The following is a 17,818-nucleotide window of genomic DNA, read 5'->3' on the forward strand; positions in this document are numbered from 1 at the left end:
AAAAAAAGAAAAAAAAAAAAGGATTCTGCCGGAGAATGGTGACACGAACGCTGTACTCTCTAATTATTCCGATCAAGAGAGAGAAACACAACACAAACTTTAATTGTGTTTAACTGATATTTAATCAGGATTCACTGAACTGCAGATTAAAGCTGAAATTCATAAACCATAATTAGCCGATCGTCACAATCTTATGGTCCACGTTCTCCCTCAGCCTGGGTGTCTGGCAGGGTGCCCCGCATTTTTGGCAGTGCGAGCGAGCGAGCCGAATGGTTTGAGGTAAACGCATCAGCGCCTAAGTAAAGCCTCTCCCTTTTCCAGATGTAAGCTACAGCGCCAAGGATTCACCTATGGCATTATCCCTCTTCCAGAGACCTCTCTACTCCTCCGCTGTGCCTTCTGTAGGACTCATCGGCGTGCATATATTTACCTATTTCTATATAATCACCACCAGTGGATTCACAATGGACTTGAGCGTACGTTGTGCTGCTTTTTGTTTTTACAAACAATGGCATAAAGAAGAAGAACAGTAATGGTGCTCGTTGCGACTGGACAACTGAAAGTAGATACCTACCTTACCCACGTAGCCGGCAAAAGACTTTTCTTATAGTGGCATCTCCAGTTGCTAAGCAACCAATTAAGCTGTTTAGGGAAGAGCAGTGTTGCCTTTCCTGTAAAAAAAAATTAAAGGCAGTACCACTCTTTCTGGTGGGCTTGTTACCTGCAGCCTCAAGCTGGAACCCCCTTGTAGGAGCATGCAGGGTACCAGAACCTAAGTGGGTGACCATCTTGAGCTCCCAGGCTGATGTTGCAGGGTTAAAGGGATGGCCTCTTAGAAAATTGTCAAACGAGCTGGGCTGGTTGGTTGCTTGACTATTGACAACTGCTGCCATTGCTGGGAACTAGGGTTTCTCAACTAGGGTTCCAAGGAACTCCAGGGTTCCTCCAGAGGTTGTGAGGGGTTCCTTGAGCAATGAGCAGTTTCTGGCTCTCAGATAAGTTCCCACTGACACCATTGGTCTTTTTAGCTGTCTCTAAGGGGGTAATTCTTCCCAATGGTCACAAGTGTAAGGAGCATTCTTCCCGCTGACCATCACACTAATGTATCATGAGTTGTAGATCTATTCATTTTTACCAGGGGTTCCCAGAGACCGAAACATTATTTTAAGGGTTCCTCTGTGTGGAAAAGGTTGACAAAGACTGCTGGAAATTGTAGCATCCATACTGGAAGATGTTCATCTAATTCACTGCTCCTCTGGTGTATTTAGGTTTTGTGCTGCCCTAGGCAAAACAAAAATCAGACACCCCCCTGGCGGAGAGAGCCTGATACCGTCCAACAGCAAAACCCTCCGTGGAGAGATCCTGACAGTGACAAACAACACCCGAGCCCCCCTCCCACCCTAGAAAGCCTTCCACTAATACCCACCCACCCCCTCCCCTGGCAACAGAGAGAAAGACACTCACCTTCACAGCTCCGGACATCCCCAGGAACGAGAGTTGGGCTCTGCATACACCACCAAGCAGCCTACAGCCTCTTTTGGATCCCACCTGGTCTCCAATCCGCATATGTACCTTCTTCCTGGGGGGTGCTGCCCCCCCTGAAAAATGCCGCCCTAGGCAAATACCTTGTTTGCCTTGTGGTAAATACGCCCCTGCCTGTACCGGCTAGAAGTGCCTACATGCTGGGCAATTTCTGCATCCTGCATTTTCCTAGGCTCATGCTTATGACGTTTACTCTTCTTAACTATAAAGCAGTTTCTAATAGAAGTGGTATCTCACACACCTTAATAATAGATCATGAGGTATAGTAAAGCCCAGGGGTGCATAACCAATACACTCATCTGCCAGTTTATTAGGTCCACCTTCCTAGTACCAGGTTGGACCCTCTTTTTCCTTCAGAGCTGCCTTAATTCTTCGTGGCATAGATCCAACAAGGTGTTGGAAACATTCCTCAGAGATTTTGGTCCAAATTGACATGAGTTACTGTTGCATTCTATCATCTTGAACCAGTCTGCCCATTTTACTGTGACCTCTGACATCAACAAGGCATTTCCATCCACACAACTGCCGCTCACTGGATATTTTTCTTTTTCGGACCATTCTCTGTAAACCCTAGAGATGGTTGTGTGTGAAAATCCCAGTAGATCAGCAGAAATACTCAGACCAGCCCGTCTGGCAGCAACAACCATGCCGCGATCAAAGTCACTTAAATCCCCTTTCTTCTCCATTCTGATGGTCAGTTTGAACTTCAGCAAGTCGTCTTCACCACGTCTAGATGCCTAAATGCATTGAGTTGCTGCTATGTGATTGGCTGATTAGCAATTTGTGTTACCAAGCCATTGAACAGGTGGACCTAATAAAGCGGCCGGTGAGTGTAGAAGGCAAATGTCCACCTTCCCCAACAGAAAATATATGTCATTAATCAAGTGTGCATACCCAAGCTTCATACAAAAAGTACCGTATTTTTCGCCGTATAAGACGCACTTTTTCTTCCCCAAAACTGGGGGGGAAAAGTTGGTGCGTCTTATACGACAAATAGAGAGAGAATCCGTGAGGCGCGGCCACGGCCGTAGGAAAGGCCGCGGCTTTGGCCTATCTCTGGAGCGGTCGGCCATCTTAGTACACCCGGCGGTGCGTGCTGACGTCATCACCCCCTCTGCTCGTGGATCCTACCATAGCGCGGATCTACAACAGCAGGTGAGGAGCGGGGCAATGCAATGTTACTGGCTATTATTACTATGTTGGGGGCAATGTTACTGGCTATTATTACTAATGTGGGGGCAATGTTACTGGCTATTATTACTAATGTGGGGGCAATATTACTGGCTATTATTACTAATGTGGGGGCAATGTTACTGGCTATTATTACTAATGTGGGGGCAATATTACTGGCTATTATTACTAATGTGGGGGCAATGTTACTGGCTACTATTACTAATGTGGGGGCAATGTTACTGGCTATAATTACTAATGTGGGGGCAATGTTGCACTGGAACAGTGATGGTGATGACGAGTGGGGGGCAATGGTGGACTTTACAGTGATGAGTGGGGGCAATATTACAGTATTGGGTTCAGAATCTTTTTTTTTCTAGATTTTCCTCCTTTAAAATTGGGTGCGTCTTATACGCCGAAGCGTCTTATATGGCAAAAAATACGGTAGTTTTTTTTTTTTTTTAAACAGTAGTAAATATATAACAACCAACATGCACAAAGGTTTTACAAAGTAGTATCCACAATACAAAGTATTATAATCCAACACAAAGTCCACAAATTATCAAATGTTTAAGGATACCACATATAGCGGCCATGTAAAGTCAGGCAGATGTGACAAATGAGATCCAAAGATTTGGGTTATTAAGACCCCTTTACCAAGCAGGACCCCATCTCTACTTTCTGCCTGAAGGGTAAAAGAGTAGGATTGCATTTAAAAGGAACCACTACTATAACCACCTAAAATCGAAATCAAAATCTTCACAGGATATCCAACATATATCAGACTAGGAGTAGTAGGTTCTGCACTGCGAGCCATTCAGTTCTCTGTTGCATCTCTAAATTCTGCTAGTCTAACATGTTTTAGGCCCTGGGAGATAGCACAGGAGACCTCCAAACAGCAGAGAGGACCCCAATAATGTAGTGATGGGCACTGCCTACCCAATGACTAACAACTGGCCATGATTAAGCCCTGGGGGGGGGGGGGGGTGTTGAAATACTTTGGGGGTGTAGCCTTGATGGACTGAGCTGAGGTTGCTTTTACCTTTCTACTTTCTTTTTCAAATTCTGTTAGTCTAACATGTTTTAAGGCCTGGGAGATAGCATAAGGGGCCTCCTACCAGCAGAGGACAGCAGAGAGGACCTCAGCAATGTGATGATGGGCATTGGCTGCCCAATGAGCAGGGAGCTAACAACTGGCCATGATTAATCCCGGGGGGTAGGGTGAAACACTTTGGGGGTGTGGCCTTGATTTTTGTGAGCTGAGGTTGCTTTTACCTGTCTACTACATGGCCGGCTGAGATGTGTGGCAGTCGGGAAACCTCCTCTCATTTTGCTTGCATGCTTTGGGTCTGAACGAACCTATTCCCAGCCTGCAGCCTCATTGTTTCAACGGCACCCGTCCTACAGCATACCAACAGCCTGAGCGGTGATCCCCAAGCAACAATTTAGGGTCACATGCAGTTTTCTGTTGCGTTTTTCAAATTCTGTTAGTCTAACATGTTTTAAGACCTGAGAGATAGCGCAGGGGGCCTCCTACCAGCAGAAGACAGCAGAGAGGACCTCAACAATGTGATGATGGGCATTGGCAGCCCAATGAGCAGGAAGCTAACAGCTGGCCATGATTAAGCCCGGGGGGTAGGATGAAACACTTTGGGGGTGTGGCCTTGATTGTAGTGAGCTGAGGTTGCTTTTACCTGTCTACTACATGGCCGGCTGAGATGTGTGGCAGTCGGGAAACCTCCTCTCATTTTGCTTGCATGCTTTGGGTCTGAACGAACCCATCCCCAGCCTGCAGCCTCATTGTTTCAACAAGCACCCGTCCTACAGCATACCAACAGCCTGAGCGGTGATCCCCAAGCAACAATTTAGGGTCACATGCAGTTTCCTGTTGCGTTTTTCAAATTCTGTTAGTCTAACATGTTTTAAGACCTGAGAGATAGCACAGGGGGCCTCCTACCAGCAGAAGACAGCAGAGAGGACCTCAACAATGTAATGATGGGCATTGGCAGCCCAATGAGCAGGAAGCTAACAACTGGCCATGATTAAGCCCGGGGGGTAGGGTGAAATTGGGAGTGTGGCCTTAATTTTTGTGAGCTGAGGTTGCTTTTACCTGTCTAGTACACGGCCGGCTGAGATGTGTGGCAGTCTGGAAACCTCCTCTCATTTTGCTTGCATGCTTTGGGTCTGAACAAACCCATCCTCAGCCTGCATCCTCATTGTTTCAATGGCACCCATCCTACAGCGCACCAACAGCCTAAACGGTGATCTGCCTTAACTAAACATGTGTAAATGTGGGAATTTTGCATGCTAATACAACATACTTGCATGAAAAGGCCCTTAAGGTGCTCATTTTATATACAGTACATATCCAAAATTAGTAAGCCTTCAGGTTGTCTTTCTACAGATGTTGTCTTGTGAGTTGTGGCCTCTCCTTCGCCCTATTGTGAAGGCCTGAAACGTCCAGATTGGAGTCTGCCAGCCAGGCAGGCCTTAGAGCACTCTGCATCTGATACTCTTATCTCAACGTGAATTAGATTCCCTCTAATAATCGCTGGGAAGCTTTTTGGTGCAAAACCAACATTTCAAAATCTGATCTGCCAGTAACCTAATCTGTGAACAGGGCGTCCGCAGTGTGGGAGAGAACAGAGGTATGCTGAGGACAAAGGATTCAAAGACGGACCCATCCAAAGTGAATGTACACAATCAGAGCCTTTCAGACACTCGATATTGGACGGCTCCGCTGCAGCAGAATTCCATTAGGTTTTATTGCATGTATTTTTGTGCCCATGGCCTAATCTTTCCGTAAAGATCGTTAAAGAGTCGGAGGGTATTTTCTGCAAACAGACGGCGGGGCAACAGGTCAGTCTCAGGAGAGGCGGGAAACTTTTTAAAGAGGAAGCCCAGTTAAAGATCTGTTTTGACGCAGAACTCCATGACTGTAGGAGAAAACACTGACCAGCATTTGTAAATTAAATTAACAGTCAAAAACAGTTTTCAAAGTCTTCTCCTTCAATAGTTGACATTGCTGTCAGGGGTCAGGCTCGAAGACCAGTAGCTGTAGCAGTAGGGAGGCTCCCACCGACCAAGTACACAAGCAGGTTACCCTGGTGGATGATGCAAGCTCACCTGAGGTGCGGGATCTAAGCACCAACCAGTATTAATCTGATGGTGGAGATGAGTTTTGTTACGTGTTAGTACCAGGTTGTGGTCATCAGGATGCTCCACCAGGAGGTGAGCAAACCAGTAGCAGATATAACAGGTAGGGATCAAGCAGAAGTGTAGTCAATAAACAAGTCAAAGGTCAGTAACAAGTGGTGGCAGGTTGGAATCAAGTGGAAACGTAGTTGAGGGACACGGTAAAAGTCAATAACGACTGGTTGCAAGTTGGGATTGAGTGGAAGTGTAGTCAAGGAACAAGTCGAAGGTCGGTAAAGAGTGGTAGTGGAGATACAGACAGCAGTAGGAGAGAAGAGAGCACGATACTGGCTGGAGAAGAGCACAATAATCTGGTAAATAGGAAGTGCAAAGGCATTGCTTAAATAGGAACTTCATGGAAGGAGCAATAAGTTCAAGGTTCACCAGAAGCAAGGTACAAGGCAGGGTTGTTCAATGGATCAGACAGAGTGCTGTCCAGTATTTCAGGTGGCTCAGCAAGTAGAGCTACTGCTGGATGCAGCAAAAGTCATGGGTTCGGATCCTGGTCCTGACATCTGCTCTTCCAGGTTCAATGACACCCAGCATTATTTAACTTGCTTCCTGTGAGCCTAGGCTCTCATGGACCCACCCCCTGAGGAGAGTGTCATCATGCCAGCATGAATTCATTGTACTAATGCACTTAAATGCTCACATGGGTCCTACCACAAGTACCATTCAGTGCAGGAGTAAGCACCACTCACCACCGCCAACAAACTAAATGTTAAAAACCCATGATGTCACCTGACCATCAAGAAGACCCTTAAAAAATATATACATTTACTCAATAAAAAATATAAGCTGCATGGGGAAGGCAAGAGCATTGGGCCCTCTTATAAACTGGAGACAGGTATTTACGGAAATTTTGACTTGGAAGAAATTCCCTCAAACTTCTTAGGATTCCGACAGATTTTAGAGGGCAGTTGATTATGCATGCACGATTCATGGACATTCTCCAAGGTCTATGGCCACCTTACAAGGGTAAGGCCTCATTCTTCTAGCATTGAAAGCAGAGTTTGAGGTGTACTTAGCCATTGAAATCAATGGCTTCTCACAAGGAGATCAATAACAAAGTGGTCCAGTGGAGGTTTAAATGAGACAGGTGCCAAGATGCTCACCGGCAACTGCCACCTGTATTATTGCACCCTCAAAGATAAGGGCTCCTATTCTTCCTGGATGCTGGTTTCCATATTATCATTAACCCTAAGACTCTCCTCTAAGTTTGTGTTTTTCATGCCAATAGTTGCGCAGTATTCAGCCCATTCAGTTTTGTTTCTCACTGCATGTCAAAAACTTTAGAGTTCCTGCAACTTAAATATAAATCCAAAAAATCACTGGCAGGCAACCTCCCACAGATCTGCTGCCTACCAGTGGAACTGCCTAAGGTGACATGTGGCAGATCTGAAGGGTGTGTATGGGAGCTGCCACTGCAATCTGAAAGTGAAGATTCCATGGGTTGGCTATCGATCCTTCAACGCTTCATAAGTTATTGTTTCCAAAGCTAGCATGTAAATTGGGAGTATCACCAATGAGGAAAACCTTGACAACTCCACTGCCTACAGCTTGAAAAACCAGCCAACCCATGTTTCTGTCTTGACCAATGCCTTTTGGTCCTGTACTGTGGGGGCTGTGTCCAAAAAAAGGCAAGCAGAGGGAAAAGGTCTAGTCACCGGTATTGCTCGTATGTTTTCTTAAACGTATATTTTCCTCACTACTGACTGTTCTAAACTGCGTTTTTTTCGGAGGTGGCCATCTTGGCAGAGACACAGGGCTTTGCTTCCTAATGTCAAAGCTGCTATCATGGGGGACTGGAAATCTAATGACTGATAGGGGAATATACAAGAAGCAGCAGGAGAGGTGGAGGAAGCACAAATCTACAGAATGGAATAAAGTAGAAGCAGAGAGTCCCTTGCACTGGAGATCCTCGGGTACAGCTTCCCCGCCAGCACGGAGAACCGTGAGCAGCACAGTAGTGACATTACTGAATCTCAATACAAATCCAGAGAGACTATCAGTCACAGGCAGCAGCACCTTAGATCTCACACTGCAGATATACAGTTATGAGGCCACAGAACGGAAGCATTTAAGCACAAAGGTGCACTGCTATTTTCCAAGAAGGATTCATGACTAAAGGGTATTGCTAAAAAGTACTAAATGTTCCCTAAAAGAGTTTGCAAACCTTAACCCCTTCCTACCTACCTGGTATCCCTTTCACTGGGCTATTATGCACACGGATTGGGAAGGTCTGCCTAATCATGTGACCATCGTCACAGTGGTCACGTGATATGGAGCTGGTCCAACTGGTTGCCATTCAACAATACAGACTGAGAGCTCCTGTAGACAGTTAGGTCTCTGTACTCGGTTCTTCCCACTGACCCCCCCCACTGTAAGGGACATTCTTCTAACTGACCACCAATGTAGGGACCATCCTTCCCACTGACCACCAATGTAAGGAGCATTCTTCCCACTGACCACCAATGTAGGGAACATTCTTCCCACTGACCTCCAATGTAAGCAGCATCCTTCCCAATTTTTCTTTATTAAAAGTCTCGCAATCAATAAACATAAAATATTATACAGAATATAAAAAAATTATATATATTTACAGCAAAACGAAAATAAATATAGCAAAATCTGCTGTCAGACAAAAGCAAACGTCTTAGAAATGAACATGACATAATTGGGGAAATAAATCGTACTACCACTCACATCACTACACCAGACATCAAACCTGTGAGGTCAAGAAACCACCCCGCCCCCCTTATGCATGCAGCCCTTCTTCAAAAAAGATCTTAAGGAGCATCCTTCCCAATGACCACCAATGTAAGGGGCATCCTTCCCACTGACCACCAATGTAAGGGGCATCCTTCCCACTGACCACCAATGTAAGCAGCACCCTTCCCACTGATCACCAATGTAAGGGGCATTCTTCCCACTGATCACCAATGTAAGGGACATTCTTCCCACTGACCCCCAATGTAAGGGGCATTCTTCCCACTGACTACCAATGTAAGGGACATTCTTCCCACTGATCACCAATGTAAGGGACATTCTTCCCACTGATCACCAATGTAAGGGACATTTTTCCCACTGACCTCCAATGTAAGGGGCATTCTTCCCACTGATCACCAATGTAAGGAGTATTCTTCCCAATGACTACCAATGTAAGGAATATTCTTCCCACTGACCACCAATGTAAGGAGTATTCTTCCCACTGACCACCAATGTAAGGGACATTCTTCCCACTAACCACAAATGTAAGGGGCATTCTTCCCACTGACCACTAATGTAAGGAGCATTCTTCCCACTGGCCACCAATGTAAGGGGCATCCTTCCCACTGACCACCAATGTAAGGGACATTCTTCCCACTGACCACCAATGTAAGGGACATTCTTCGCACTTACCACCAATGTAAGGGACATTCTTCCCACTAACCACCAATGTAAGGGGCATCCTTTCCACTGACCACCAATGTAAGGGACATTCTTCCCACTGACACCAATGTAAGGAGCATGCTTCCCACTGATCACCAATGTAAGGGACATTCTTCCCACTGACACCAATGTAAGGGGCATCCTTCCCACTGATCACCAATGTAAGGGACATTCTTCCCACTGACACCAATGTAAGGGGCATCCTTCCCACTGATCACCAATGTAAGGGACATTCTTCCCACTTCCCACCAATGTAAGGGACATTCTTCCACTAATGTAAGGGGTTAGTCTTTCTCCCCCCGCAAAGGACCAGACAAATGATCCAACTTGGGTGACAATTACTCTAGGGGTGCCGCATTCCTTTTTATTTAATCTACAACTGACTAACAACTCTAATGTATTGTGAGCTGTAGATGCATTCATTTTGTGGCAGGGTTCTCTGATATCTGTAAATTATTTCAAGGTTTTCTGGGGAAAAAAGTTGGAGATAGGCTGCACTAGGTCAGGATAACATCTTGGGTCAGGATTTGGGACTCCAATATTTTCCTGACAGGTTCCCTTTAATGTTGCCGGTCCCGGCTTGTCTCAGGTATGAGGCGATGCGCACACTCTTGTATTATTCAGCTCTCTGGAACCTCTCAGGCTCATATCGTATGCACCATTTCTCTCCACTGAAAACACATTGAAGTTCAGATCAGGCTGCGGGAATCACAACAATCTCAGCGGCACGATAAATATTCTGGGCTCCATCTTGTTCTAACACCCCAAAGCTGCCGACGTTTCACTGCGATTCCCGAGGACGCTCGATGCAGCGATACGCACCACCAAATCCGCCACAGGATCACAGGAGGGAGAATCAAATTATTCAACTGCATTCTTTGTGTTCTGCAAACCTGGTCATAATACAGCTTATCACACAGCAAAGGTACATCATCCCATTATAAAAACAAAGGCTCTTCTCCTGTATAATCGTACAGAGAGACTTACAAACTGGAAGAAGAAGACAAGCGGGACTGTGCAGAGTCCATACATACAGAATAAGGACAGATACCGAGAATGACACCCGGCATCCAGGACAGGAGAAGTGGGACTGTGCAGAGTCCATACATACAGAATAAGGACAGATACCGAGAATGACACCAGGCATCCAGGACAGGAGAAGTGGGACTGTGCAGAGTCCATACATACAGAATAAGGACAGATACCGAGAATGACACCCGGCATACAGGGCAGGAGAAGTGGGACTGTGCAGAGTCCATACATACAGAATAAGAACAGATACCGAGAATTACACCCGGCATACAGGACAGGAGAAGTGGGACTGTGCAGAGTCCATACATACAGAATAGGGACAGATACCAAGAATGACACCCGGCATACAGGACAGGACAAGTGGGACTGTGCAGAGTCCATACATACAGAATAAGAACAGATACTGAGAATTAAGCCCGGCATACAGGACAGGACAAGTGGGACTGTGCAGAGTCCATACATACAGAATAAGAACAGATACCGAGAATGACACCTGGCATACAGGACAGGAGAAATGGGACTGTGCGGAATCCATACATACAGAATAAGTACAGATACAGAGAATTACACCCGGCATACAGAACAGGAGAAGTGGGACTGTGCAGAGCCCATATATACAGAATAGGAAACAGATACCGAGAATGACACCCGACATACAGATCTGAAATGGGATTAACATACAGTAGTTGTTGAGTGGGGGTGTTGAAATACAGTGTTCATGTATTTTGTGCAAAAACTACATCAGTATTCAGTAGAGATATATTCTTCAGCCAGTAGATGGCAGTGTTTATAAGTTTGTAGCTGCATTGATGATACTTGAACTCTATGTCTTTTCTCTAAAACAAAATTTCCTGTTTGCAGTAAAGCAGCAGCAAAGCACATGTGGATTGCACACTGTCTGTTCTCTAGGGCTATACAGTATATGGAATTTTTAACAAACACAAATGTAGTGACAAAGCATGCCGATTCTTTAGAGTGCTGTCAATTTTTGTTCGATGTTGTGAACTATGATCGGGTGGACTCAGAGTGACTGAAACAACAAGCTCCATACAATCAATGACTCTCCGATGATTACTGCCATAGCTCCTTTGGGTGCAAATCGAACATTTCCAGAATCACCACTTTGAACCTTGCAACAAAGCTCTGCATATCTTTCTAGATAAAACTGTCAAGGTGGCTCAGCCTACAATCAGCACTAAGTAAAAATCCTACATGTCTGGAAAATCCTTTGATCTCACACCAGATACTACTTCCAATGTGCTTTGGTTTGGACGCCACAATCATTCCATCATCGTACGAAACGGATAACAATTTGCAGTCCTTATACGGTCTACTATCTGAGAATGGAAATGTAAACCAGCGCCGTACAGAATTTCATCACACTGGTGAGCCGTTGTTATTGTCATCGGTCATTAGCACATCATAACCATACAACTAGCCAAAAGACAGAGTGGAAATCGTTGGGTTTGCACAACAGCTGTCTACTGTACATGGCCAACTTTACAATGTTTATAAACATTGAACAAAATAAGACGTTCAGCCCCCCCCCCCCCCCCATATATATATGCTTCCCTAAGCCATGGCCCGTGAGTCCTGTCTCCTACTCCGGGCCTGGTGAACCCGGAACCCTCCATCACTCTGTGGGATCGATGAAGAAAGTTTGGCCCTAACATTCATCTTAGACTTGACAGCTCTGCGATTTCCTCATTTGCTGTTCGCTTTGAAAAGGGATCATGAAATACGTCTGGAGGGGACCCTGCTGCCAAATTACGTACAGTAACAAGTGGTTTTGGCAGCGGCGTCAGTGTTTGCTTGTGGTTTCAGACTTGTTATTTCTAAGGAAGGGAACGGAGAGGTACCTCTTCAATGCAGCAGGTCTGGGCGTCTGGCCGTACGGCTGGATTTCATTCCATTCGCTCGCTGTGCGCTTCTCATAAACGGGAACCAATCTCGGGATCCTGCTCACGTCAAGCAATGGTCACCTGTAAGGAGACAAGATGGCACCCGTTAGCCATTCCACCTCATAACACACTTCAGTTGGTATTACAACACAACTTATTTGAGTTCTTCTCTTAAACGAATAAAGAAAACATTTTTTTAAATTTTACTTTTCAAAATTCTGTGGAGTTTTTACTGCTGACGGCGTCTCCTGTGAGCAATTGCCCTCAACTTCCTGTCCCCCTGTTCATAAGACAGGAAACAAGAGAACATCTCTACAAAAGAGGCTCAAATAGATATGAAAACGAATTGTCCATAGATTAGAGAGTTTGCTCTTTGTATAGCGAGCTCCTTGACAAAATGTAAAGTGCCTGTAATAGATAAATTCCTTCCTTCTTCTAATTCAGTCCTTCCTTTCTCTCCTTACTTCCTTCTTTTCTCACTCACTCCCTACCTCTTTTCCTGCATTCTTCACTTCCATTTCTCTTCTCTACCATCCCACCATCTTTACTATGCTTTCTTCATTTCTCATCACGTCTTCCTCATTGTTTCATTCCAACACTCTTTTCCTTCCTTCAGTTGTTTAATTACATCTTTCTATTCCTTCCTTCCTTCATTTTATTATGTCTTTTTTTTCCTTCCTTACTTCCTTTCATTGCATCCTTCTTTTCCTTCCTTCCTTCCTTTCATTGCATCCTTCTTTTCCTTCCTTCCTTCCTTTCATTGCATCCTTCTTTTCCTTTCTTCCTTTAAATGGGTCTTTCTTTTCCTTCCTTCCTTCATTTAATTACATCTTTATTTTCCTTCTTTCCTTCAATTAGGTCTTTCATTTCCTGCCTTCCTTCATTCCATAAGTCTTTCTTTTCCTTCCTTCCTTCCTTTGATTAGGTCTTTCTTTTCCTTCCTTCCTTCCTTTGATTAGGTCTTTCTTCTCCTTCCTTACTTCCTTCTTTCCTTCCTTCCTTCCTTCCTTCCTTCCATTACATCTTTCTTTTACTTCCTTCCTTCCTTCCATTAGGTCTCTCTTTCCATTATTTCCTTCCTTCCTTAATTTCATTACATCTTTCTTTTCCTTCTTTCCTTCCTTCCTTTGTTTCATTACACCTTTCTTTTCCTTCCTTACTTTCATTACACCTTTCTTTTCCTTCCTTCCTTTCATTACATCTTTCTTTTCCTTCCTTCCTTTCTTCCTTCCATTACATCTTTCTTTTCCTTCCTTCCTTCCTTCCTTCCTATCGTTATTTTCCTTCCTTCCTTCCTTCCTTCCATTACATCTTTCTTTTCCTTCCTTCCTTCCTATCGTTATTTTCCTTCCTTCCTTCCTTCCTTCCTTACATCTTTCTTTTCCTTCCTTCCTACCTTCCTTTGTTTCATTACACCTTTCTTTTCCTTCTTTCCTTTCTTCCTTCATCTCATTACATCTTTCTTTTCCTTCCTTTCCTCCTTCCTTCCTTTCATTACATTTTTCTTTTCCTTTCTTCCTCCTTTGTTTTATTACACCTTTCTTTTCCTTCCTTCCTTCCTTCCTTCCTTCCTTCCTTCCTTCCTTCCTTCCTTCCATAAGGTCTTTTTTTCCTTCCTTCCTTTCTTATTTTCATTATGTCATTCTTTTCCTTCCTTCCTTCTTTCGTTTAATTAGGTCTTTCTCTTTCTTCCTTCCTTTGTTTCATTACATCATATTATCAGCAATATATAAGTGCTGTAATAAATAAATATAAATCTATCTATTATCTATCTATCTATTATCTATCTATCTATCTATCTATCTATCTATCTATCTATCTATCTATTATCTATCTATCTATCTATCTATTATCTATCTATCTATCTATCTATCTATTATCTATCTATCTATCTATCTATCTATCTATTATCTATCTATCTATTATCTATCTATCTATCTATCTATCTATCTATCTATCTATCTATTATCTATCTATTATCTATCTATCTATCTGTCTGTCTATCTATCTATCTATCTATCTATCTATTATCTATCTATCTATCTATCTATCTATCTATCTATTATCTATCTATCTATCTATCTATCTATCTATCTATCTATCTATCTATCTATCTATCTATCTATCTATCTATCTATCTTATCTATCTATCTATCTATCTATCTATCTATCTATCTATCTATCTATCTATCTATCTATCTATCATCTATCTATCTATTATCTATCTGTCTATCTATCTATCTATCTATCTATCTATCTATCTATCTATCTATCTATCTATCTATGTCTGTCTCTCAATCGATGAATCAATCTCTGTCTGTCTGTCTATCTATCTGATTGTGTTGTTGGTTGCTGGGGACACAGCTTGGCAATGTTTTCTTGTGGTATAGATCACGGTTTAATGAACGGCGCTGGCGGCAGCAGCGAGCAGGATATTTATGAGCACAGCGTCTCAGACGTGTAAACAGCTGATGTTACTGTGCACGGGTGACATCATTTAACCCTCTTAATTCTCAGATCGTCCTTAAACACAGGACCCAGATTCTCCTTGTGAAATATTCAGCACACTATTTCCGCACCATCCATTCACCGCCCGGCTGTACGACCTATAAATTATTTACATTGCGGTCATTTTATGTTGCCTGACCCTTCTCTCCAGGCAACAGACATGAGATAAAAACACATCGCCGGACTCTGAACTACGGCTGGACGAGAAGGGATCGGGTCACGTTCAATTAATGAGATGCCACTTCTTGAACACATCATCTGATTTCTGGAGTTGTTGAGCCTCAAACTCAGAATATTTTCATTCAGTAATGGTTATCACCACCAACTTCCCCTGTTCTGGTTCTGTAGTTCTATTGATAATGCCTGCTTAGTTCCAAGACCAATGCCACTTGGCAAAGCCAGTATGATGACACCAATTATCTTTTAGGCAGTCTATAAGGGTGGCATTCTAACCACCACTGCAAGGGTTCCATTCTTTCTATTGACCGCAGAGTTAAGGGACATTTTTGCCATTGACACATAATGAATCAGTTTGATTAAGGGTTCACTGAGACCTCAAAATTATTTTAGGGGTTCCTCTGGGGTAAAAAGGTTGAGAAAGGTGGTGTTAGAGGGTGATGCATTATATAAAAAACTGCTATATAACAAACTTCAGCCTTGAAAGAAGAGACCAAAAAAAAGATGGACGCCATTTTACTGACGACTGCCAGAGGTTGCTGGTAAGTTACAAGAAACTGTCAATTTACAAGAACAAGCTTCACTATTGTAGGAGATTGCACCATGGTAAAGCACTACCATGTTAGAGAGCTATGCATTCTACAGGAGACGCTTTTACCTACCTCAATACAAGAGACAATAAAAGACAACACCATTTTACTGAAACCTGCCAGAGACTGTCAATTTACAAGAGGAAGCTCCCATTTCAGGGATTACAAGAGACTTTGCCCTGGTAAAATACACTCCCATATCTGAGGGTTCTGCATTAAATAAGAGACTGATATATTAGGAACCCAATTTTGATACAAGTGACCAAGAGAAAGATGGCTGCCAATTTACTAGAGACCACCAGAGATTGCTGGTAGGTTAAAAAAGACTGTCATTTTACAAGAGGAAGCTCCCATGTTACAAGAGAGTGCATCATAGTAGAACACAGTGCAATCTTAGAGGGTGATGCACTCTACAGGAGATTCTTATGTTAGGAACCTCTGCCTTGATACAAGAGACAAATAAAGATGGAGGATAGGATAGAAGGATGGACTAGAGAGATGGAAATGGAGGATAGGATAGAAGGATGGACTAGAGAGATGGAAATGGAGCATAGCATAGAAGGATGGACTAGAGAGATGGAAATGGAGAATAGGATAGAAGGATGAAATAGAAGGATGGAAATGGAGGATAGGATAGAAGGATGAAATAGAGGGATGGAAATGGAGGATAGGATAGAAGGATGGAATAGAGGGATGGAAATGGAGGATAGGATAGAAGGATGAAATAGAGGGATGGAAATGGAGGATAGGATAGGATAGAAGGATGGAATAGAGGGATGGAAATGGAGGATAGGATAGAAGGATGGACCAGAGAGATGGAAATGGAGGATAGGATAGAAGGATGGACTAGTGAGATGGAAATGGAGGATAGGATAGAAGGATGGACCAGAGAGATGGAAATGGAGGATAGGATAGAAGGATGGACCAGAGAGATGGAAATGGAGGATAGGATAGAAGGATGGAATAGAGGGATGGAAATGGAGGATAGGATAGAAGGATGGACTAGAGAGATGGAAATGGAGGATAGGATAGAAGGATGGACTAGAGAGATGGAAATGGAGGATAGGATAGAATGATGGACCAGAGAGATGGAAATGGAGGATAGGATAGAAGGATGGAATAGAGGGATGGAAATGGAGGATAGGATAGAAGGATGGACTAGAGAGATGGAAATGGAGGATAGGATAGAAGGATGGACTAGAGAGATGGAAATGGAGGATAGGATAGAAGGATGGACTAGAGAGATGGAAATGGAGGATAGGATAGAAGGATGGACTAGAGAGATGGAAATGGAGGATAGGATAGAAAGATGGAATAGAGGGGTGGAAATGGAGAATAGGATAGAAGGATGGAATAGAGGGATGGAAATGGAGGATAGGATAGAAGGATGGAATAGAGGGATGCAAATGGAGGATAGGATAGAAGGATGGAATAGAGGGATGGAAATGGAGGATAGGATAGAAGGATGGACTAGAGGGATGGAAATGGAGGATAGGATAGAAGGATGGACTAGAGAGATGGAAATGGAGGATGGGATAGAAGGATGGACCAGAGAGATGGAAATGGAGGATAGGATAGAAGGATGGACCAGAGAGATGGAAATGGAGGATAGGATAGAAGGATGGACCAGAGAGATGGAAATGGAGGATAGGATAGAAGGATGGAACAGAGAGATGGAAATGGAGGATAGGATAGAAGGATGGACCAGAGAGATGGAAATGGAGGATAGGATAGAAGGATGGAATAGAGGGATTGAAATGGAGGATAGGATAGAAGGATGAAATAGAGGGATGAAAATGGAGGACAAGATGGAGGGATGGATTTGGAGGACAGCATAGAGGGATGGAATTGGAAAAGAATGGATAGAGAAATTAGCTGGAGTCGGAGACCATGCTGGACTGGTTATTTATAATATTTTTTTATGTGATTCTGCAGGAAAATGAATATGTTTGCCTCCCTTTTGGGTATAGAGGCATAAAACTGAAGGACAGGATAGAGAGATGAGATTGGAGGATAGGATAGAGAGATGAGATTGGAGGATAGGATAGAGAGATGAGATTGGAGGACAGGATAGAGAGATGAGATTGGAGGACAGGATAGAGGGTTGGGATTGGAGGACAGGACAGTGGGATGGGAACGGAGGACAGTTTAGAGAGATGGGATTGGAGGACAGCATAGAGGGATGGAATTGGAGGATAGGATAGAGGAATTAGTTGGAGTCGGGCACTATGCTGGACTGGTTATTTATAATAATTTTTTCTGTGATTCTGC

At 43.6% G+C, this 17,818-nt stretch overlaps 1 long non-coding RNA gene across 1 annotated transcript in view; it reads right to left on the reverse strand.

Annotated features, from left to right (window-relative positions):
- Window positions 1-17,818, reverse strand: part of LOC149468041 (uncharacterized) — a 1,444,035-nt gene that overhangs the window by 222,692 nt on the left and 1,203,525 nt on the right. The window contains exon 5 of the long non-coding RNA XR_016311800.1: window positions 12,231-12,353. This is a non-coding gene — a long non-coding RNA (uncharacterized LOC149468041). The remainder of the gene's footprint in view (window positions 1-12,230; window positions 12,354-17,818) is intronic.

The sequence above is a fragment of the Staurois parvus genome, unplaced genomic scaffold, assembly GCF_062004578.1.
Source record: "Staurois parvus isolate SC_StPar_1 unplaced genomic scaffold, SC_StPar_1.0 ptg000095l, whole genome shotgun sequence".
In the NCBI taxonomy this organism is placed as follows: Eukaryota; Metazoa; Chordata; class Amphibia; order Anura; family Ranidae; genus Staurois; species Staurois parvus.